The following is an 8,361-nucleotide window of genomic DNA, read 5'->3' on the forward strand; positions in this document are numbered from 1 at the left end:
CCCTAAAAATCAGTTTTTAAAATCGTTTTTTTAATGAATACGTGTTCAGAGGTACTTACTATGAATATAATAGAAGATACTATTTTTCAGAAATTTTTGTGTGTTTTGTTGTTGTTAATCCTCACCCAATGATATTTTTTCCATTGATTTTTAGAGAGACTGGAAGGGAAGCGGTGAAGGGAGGGAATAGGGGGGCGGGGGGAGAGAGAGATCCATGTGAAAGAGACACAGTGATTGCTTACCTCCTGCATGCACCCCTACAGGCCAGGATCTAACCTGCATCCCAGGTATGTGCCTTTGACTGGGAATCGAACCCGAGACCCTCTAGTGCTCAGGCTGATGCTCTAATCACTTAGCAACAACGGCCAAGCAGACATATTTCTAATATTAGAAATAGAATATACTGTCAAACAGAAATATAACATGCTTTCACATTGTGGATGTGTATATTTATATATGTTTAGAATATCTGAAAAGATGTATAAAGGTATGTATAATTATTTTCAATTTAATATGTGCATGATTTTTACTTATTTTAACCTTTCTCTTTTCTACCTATAACTATGAATTGTTTTTATAATGAAAAAATCTATTTTTATTTGGAAAAAGAAAAATAATATATAGTCCAGTTTCTTTATTGTAAAGATGAAGAAATTGCTCTTAAGATATAAATTGTGAGTATATTTAAGCATTGATGATGGGGATAAAGAAGTTTGTCTAGATTATCTACCTGGAAAGACAAGCAGGAGAGGGTTCACCTAAAAGTTGGGTAATATTTTCTGAAACAAATATTACTTGTAGAAAAAAATCCCATTAATGGTCCTCAAATTGCACTCTGGCAAGACACTATATTCAGAGGCAGATCCACTGGGCTAATTAGACGTGCGTACCAGAAGATTCATGCAGCAAGACACAGCCACACAAATATCTCTTTTGCTCCCTCCCATACATGTTTTTTCTTTCTATGCAGGTCTATTTTGCTTTATTCGTTTCTCAGCATGGTTTTAGACCTGTGAATTGCCTTGCTCTCTACTATTTTATATTTATTCCTATTTCCACTGTATTCAACCTCATCTGTCCATTTTTGGGGGCTTCTTGCTACTCATAGTTGAAGAAACACATCTATTTTAATGTCCTACAAAAAGTCACAAATTCCTACATTGTTTCAGCTGTTAAAGTTTTTCATTGTTTGTATTAAATGTTGTACTCCATTCAAGCTCTTTTACCTTGTCTTTAAATTTTACTGTTCCTTCTTTTAGTCTTCTACCTTCCATTTCTTACATAACTTTAACTTTTTCTCTAGTTCTTCCCTTTCTCCTTTCTCTCCTCACTCCCCTCTTACCTCCCCAAAGACCTCGCTGTGTGGCCCTAGGTGTGCTGTGTAATTTCCAGGCCTGTAAGTAATAAGTCTTCCCCCCACACAAGTTTCCCAATGGCTTTTGCTCAAAAATTGTCTTGCAATCATAAGAAGAAACACAAGGGCTGGTCCAGCCACAGCATTTGCTATTGATAGGCTGAGAACAGCAAGAAGCATTAGGTAAGCAACCTGATCCAACTGGGTGAAAATCACTACACAGACATATTCTGCCACTTGTGCCCCATTGACTCCCATTGCTGTGCTGGTATTTTTATTTATTTTCATAGTTTATTGATGTTTTAGAGGGAGAGGAAGGGAGATGAGTGATTGGGGATCGAGCCACAATCCAGGCATGTGCCTTGACTGGGAATCGAACCAGCCACCTCTCAGTGCACGGGACGATGCCCAACCAGCTGAGGGCACACCAGCCAGAGCTGTGCTGGTATTTTTAGAAACCTGCTCTGGGCACCTCAAATTTTACAGCTACCAGCCTCTCTCAGTGCTTTTCAACCTTCCTCCTGTTTTAAATATTCTTGCTTCCTATGTATCCCAGAGGACTTGCCTCTGGGTCAGTTCCATCATTACTATCTTCCAGTTTCTTATCAAACAGGCATTGCGGATGTGGAAATGCACACATACCCAGCAAAATGTATGGTACTTGTGGTGCTGTTCTTTAAAACAATAGTATTGCCTTATTTTAAGAAACTTTATACTAAGCTAAGAGTTCCCGTAAGGCAGATGTTGTATATAAACCTGCTTTCCATGTGGACAACGTCCATGAAAATGCAAGGGCAGTAAATGAGATCATTTTCAGAATCATTTCCACTTCTGCTGTCAGTCCTTCAATGACTTCCTTTGCTATCAGAATCAAGTTCAAATCCTTAAAATGACTGTTAGTCATTCTAGTGCAGCGGTTCTCAACCGGTGGGTCGCGACCCCTTTGGCGGTTGAACGACCCTTTCACAGGCGTCGCCTAAGACCATCCTGCATATCAGATATTTACATTACGATTCATAACAGTAGTAACATTACAGTTATGAAATAGCAACGAAAATAATTTTATGGTTGGGTCACAACATGAGGAACTGTATTTAAAGGGCCAGAAGGTTGAGAACCACTGCTCTAGTGGGTAAGACGATGTATCTCACAATTACTGTGTTTATTTTCCATTTCATGCCACCCTCACAAAATGTTCAGGCCTACAGGCCATTTCTTATGTGTGTTGTTTGTCAGAATTCAGTACATGAGCTTCATATAAGTCTTTGTGAGGCACATGCAGTGAGCGTATTTTCTTTACCCATGCACAGTCTCCTGTTTTATGCAATGACCTTGACTCTGTTCCTAGCTCTCATTGCAATGTGAGGACACTAAAAGCATGATGATTGTTCAAGAGGGAAAACAAATCAGTGACATATATTAGGGGGTTCATAAACAGTGGTTTATACTTAGACAAGAAGTGTATCAAAGGTAAAGCTTCAAAGGACAGCAGCACCTTGGAGGCATAAGACATGCCTTAGTTTTGTCCCTTTAACCCCCAGCAACCATTCACTGAGAATAAGAACGATTCGGCCTCCATGCAGGGTCACCGAGCAGGTCGTGGGAGCTGTAGGATCCAGCTCATCCCCAGGGTACCAGGCAGACAGACCCGGGCCCAGGCCTCTCCGTGGACCTTGCAATGCCTCTGAACCAGCTCCAGCTCCCCTCAGCCCTGGCCCGGAGCCCCTGGAAACACTGTCTTAGACAATCACCCAGGAACTAGAGAGCTTGGTGGGCAACCAGGTTTCTAGGGGGAGAGTGTCAGCACACCGTTTTAGCAATAACAACAATAATAATAACAAGAAGAAGAGTTCAGCTTTCCCAGCTGTGCAGGATTCCACCAAAAAAACTTGATGTCTCTTTTGCGCCACCCTGAGGTCTGACGGGTGAGCAGCATGACTGGTCAAGAGGAGCTGGGAGAGCAGCTGGTGGGCCCATAGGAGGGTCTAAAAAGGATGCGGTTCCTACTAGCTGCATCACCGAACACATTGTCATAGACCTCTGATGGGCACACGGCACCCCCAGTGCCCCGCAAGCCTTTTCCAAACATCCACCTGTGGCCAGCGCCTTCTGAGTCCTCCCGAGGGGCAGCAGCAAGCCTGAGCACAGGCAGAGGGCTAGGTGCTCAGGAGGAAAGCTGGCCCTAGTAATCAGGCCAAGGAGTCCCCACCAATGTGAGCTCTAGCGCCACCTTCGGGAAAGCAAACCTAAATTGAAGAGCCCAAACTATAAAATTCCTAAAAAGAAAACAAAGGGGCACATGTCTTGCATTATCTTAGATTGGCAAAATCTTACATATAACCCCACATCACAGGTAAAACAGACCTCATACATGCGCCAGACTTGTGCATCAACGGAACCAGCAGGAGAAAGCAGACAACCCACGGAATGGGAGGCAATATTAGCAAAGCCTGTATCAGGGAATGGTCTAATACTTCCTAGAGATGAGCAATTCCTGCAACTTGTGAAGGTGAAAGTTGTATGTCAATCTGGCTGGGCTATGGTACCCAGTTATATGACCACACACATCCGCAATCAGTTGACTGTGGAGGTTATTACCTTTGGTAACGGGGGTGGGTCTGTTACTCAGCTGAAATGCTTAAGAGTAAAAATTACGGTTTCTTGTTGAAGAAGAAATTCTGCCTCATCTGATAGTATGCAATTTTGCTGAGTGTTTCGTCTGCTGGCCTGCCTCACAGAACTCACATGTGTCAGCCCATAATGACCAGAATACGTTCAGGCCCCTCGCTGGCTAGGCAGCTCTGCTTGGATCTGCTTCTCTCTGAGCTGCACTGGTCAGCTCCGACCGCTCTGCTGAGACATCGTCTGTGTTTCAGCTCTGGAATCTTCCGTCAAAGGGGTGGCTGCCCTCCCCCAGACAGAGGAGAGATGGTGCAAATAGACAGAAGTCCGGGCCCTGAGCCTTTTGCAAAGGACGGCACCAAATCTGCTGACCATGGTAAGCATCGCGCCTCCCATGGACAAAGAGGCCTTGGGAAGATTGTGAGAAAGGTGGGGGTGTTTTCCTCTCCCTCCTGGTTTTCGGGGCTCAACAGGAAGAGTCCCAACTGCTCCTCCTGCTAGAGCAGAGGAAGCGGCCCCATCTCCTAGGACCCAGCAGTGGCCCCACTGGTGACGAACAGTTGCCCTGCCCACCTGAATACTCACTGACACCTGTGTTCTTGACACTGAGTGTTCTGTCCAACTAGGACCCGGGATCCAGCAGGCAGGGTGAGATGTAACAGCAGGACAGGGGGGCACCTGTGAGCTCCCAGGAGCCTCACCTCAGGTGTCCCGCCCAGTGTCAGGAGACCCAGGAATTGCTACATAACAAGATCTGGGAATGACAGGGAGCCATGGACACAGGTTCTCTAGACTGACCAACAGGGAGCGTCCAAACCTGCCCTCACCCAAATCCTGCCCAGACTCACCTCTCCTCGCTGAGCTGCTCCAGGGCCCAGAACCAGGCCCCGAATTGCTCCTCGGGCTCTATTTGATATTTCGGGGCAGCCTCCTGCGGCAACACTATCTCCTCCATTACTTTCTGCTCCTGAGCCCAGAGGAAAGGAGAGGATGCAGACACTGCCTGAGTTGGGGTGAGGAGTGGGGCAGGTGCCCCTTCCTGGGATTTGCACACATGGGCACCCTCCATCCCTCTAATTCCATCCTGGTATTACCTGTGCTCAGTAATGGGCATCGACAGCCCTTCCTCCGCAAGGTTATCCTTGATGCCACACCCTACCCCTACCAACTGGAGGGGTCTCACACTTCTGTTATCAAACTCTCCCAATAAATGGAAGATGCAGGGGATGGAGTGTGCTGTCCAGGACTTCTCTGGTTGTCACACCCCGCCCCCAAATCCATGGGAAAGTGCCCCCTGGCCAGGACTAGCCCCCTTTGCCCACCCTTCCCATGTTGCACTACCACCAGGTCCAGGAGGGGGCACAAAACAGGGGAAGACAGGACTTGGATCTAGGCCAGGCTCTGGGCTGCAGAGGAAGGGGACAGATCACTTTGATGGGCATGTTGTACCAGGTCTCAGCAGTGGCTGTGCTGAGATCTGAGGGTTCCATACGGGGGCTCTGTGTCCCCAAAGGTCAATCTTGGTCACCCCAGGTCAGCCCTAAGTCATGCACCTCCAGATAATCCTCCATCCTAGAGCCCAACATCTACAGCTCAGTCAGAAATTTGCCAAGGAAGGGAACACACTGGGCAAACAGGGTGAGGGTGGGATGAGCCCCTGCCCTCAGATGACCCACAAACCCTCCTGGAAAACCTCCCACCTTCAGGGTCCTGGCCACCCCAGGGTTCCCATGGGGAGCAGCCCAGAACCCTCAGGCAGTCCCCTCAATTGTGCCTTCCCTGACTCTCCAGGACTCCTCATGATCACCCCCTAGGACCTCCTTTGGGCAAATCACAGGGTCAGTGGTCCCGGGCCAGCCCCAACCCCTTATGCATCCTGCACCCTCCTCTTCCAAGCTCTCCCCTTGGTCACTTCTAAGGGAGGGTTTCAGGTTCTGGGGAAACAGGAGGCGGGGATGAAGGAGGAAGGCCTCTCTCTCTTGACTTGGAGGCCTCCAGCTGGGAGCACAGAGCCCCTCTCCTCTGACACTGGAGTGTTCCCCAGACAGGCTCCCTCCCCTTCTTCTGCAGCCTCTTCTTGAATCCTCAGATATTCAGGGTCTGAGCTGAAAGCCAAAGGACTGTTTCCCCTTGAGTGGAGGACAGGGTCATTGAGGTCATGCTCATCTCACCCCATTTCCCCACCACACCTGACCCCATACTCTGGCCCTCTGACCCAAGTCAGCTGGGACCAGTGCCATCCCGACTACAGCATGCTCTGATTCTGGACGGCTCCCAGCTATAGCGCTCACTCGGTGTGTGGATGACCTTAGGCCTGGGCCTGGCCTCCCTGACCCGTTCTCACCTTGGAAAGTGGGAGACCTCCACCGAGCTCACAGGTTCTCCTGAGGACTCAGTGTCATTCCTGTCATCCATATTCTCACCCTCAGCCCTCCCGGTGGCACAGGGCAGGGAGCTCTGCACTGTCCTTTCCTGCCCTGAACTCGTGACCACCCTGTGAGGCCTGCAGCAGGGGATGGTCTCCCCCCATGTCACTTCCCAGGAGATGGAGGACAACAGAGGGTCAGTTATGTTCTTAGACTGTTCCAGCCCTGCTGGCTGTGGTCACCATAGACCCCTAGGTCCCTCTCTCATCTCTGATGATTTCAGCGCCTGCATTACTGTCACCCCCTTCACACTATCTTAGTCATAATTCTTAGTTCAGTACCACGTAATGACCTTCCAACACTACAGATTCTAAGCCCTCAGACCTCTTGTCCTCCATGCAGTGCGGGAGCAGCATGATGGAAATATAAGAGCCAAGCAGGGTGCTGGGGGCTCGGGTGGTGCTTATAGGAGAGCCAACTCAAATGCCCTAACTCTCATGGGTAGCACAAGCAATTGTAGTTTCCTGGGCAACACAGATGATGCCTGGGAGAGACCCATTCAGTGTGTGGGACCACGAACTGGGCAGACTGGTGGATGGCTCCGTTGCAGGTCAGACGGCCCATTTAGAATTTGGAATTAAACACAGTGTGCACTGCCCTTGTATAACTCAGGGCCAGGTAAACAGGGATACCTGCTGCCTACAGTTTGTTACAGGAGGAGGTCACACTGGAGCCACAGCAGTGAAGTAAGAACAGGCCCCACAATGAAAGGCTAATTCACGGTAAGGGGTCCAGAGAGGCCAGGGGCTGCGTGCTTTGTCCTCTCTTCTGTGAAGAATGAGGCTGGATACACTTTCTCCCTCAGATCAGGAGCCACCAAGAGCACTTTGGAACCAGAGCCCAAACTAGGGGCCCAGCTGGGATGTTTACATTTTGCTGGTCACCTATGCATATTCCCACAGCAGCCTCAACTACCACCTCGATCCCACAAACCTTCACGTCATCCTACACAACATCGCCTCCTCACCATTTCTCTCTTTCTCCGCTTTATCTTTTGTTCAGAGCACCCAGCACATCCCGACTTCAGGTTATGCCTGTGCTGGCTGGTTTGACTCTTTCATGCAAACATGCCATCATGACAAGCTCTTTGGGTTGAGCACTGCGCTTCTAGTGCCTGATCCATAGGAGGCGCTTAATACATACCTGATCAAGGAGCCAGGGAATGAATTCCTCTTAACCCAATCTACAAATCTGATGAGATCCCAATCAAAATTCCAAGGGAATTTGATTATATGATTCAAAATGCATACATATGAACATTTAAAATGTGTATTTTTTGAAACAAATTTTATTTGCCAGAATTGATTCAAAATGAATAAATGTTCAGAGATATCTATACAACAATGATCATTAAAGAATAATTTATAAAGTTGAAAACAAAATCATTTTAAGTTCATTAACTACAGCCAAATAATACAATTTATGACGAAACAGGAGAAAAGATACTAGAAGATATTATTTTTCAGAAATAACTTTAATATTATTAAAACTTACAAAACATAAACATAACAAAAAAGACATAACTATGGGTAAGTGTATATTTACATGTATTATGAGGATATCTGAAAGGATAAATATAAATATTTGTATAGTTATTTCTTAGACTAAACAAAAGAGATTATGTTGAGAATAATTTCCACAACTGCAGCCAATCATTCAATGATTTCCTTTGATGAGTCCCCTGGCCACCTAGGACTGTGGCTCCAGCTGGCAGGACCGGATGTAACTGCAGGAGAGAGTGGCACCTGTGAGCTCCCAACCTCAGGTGTCCCTCCCAGTGTCAGGAGCCCCAGGAATTGCTACACAGCAAGGACTGGGGGGAGGCGAATCAGGGAACCATGACACAGGTTCTCTGGACCGACCCGCAGAAACAATCTAGCCCAGCCCTAGCCCAACTCCGGCCCGGCCTCACCTCTCATTTTCACTGAGCCGTTTCAGGGCACAGAACCTGGCCTGGAA

This window comes from Myotis davidii, unplaced genomic scaffold, assembly GCF_000327345.1.
Source record: "Myotis davidii unplaced genomic scaffold, ASM32734v1 scaffold939, whole genome shotgun sequence".
Taxonomy (NCBI): Eukaryota; Metazoa; Chordata; class Mammalia; order Chiroptera; family Vespertilionidae; genus Myotis; species Myotis davidii.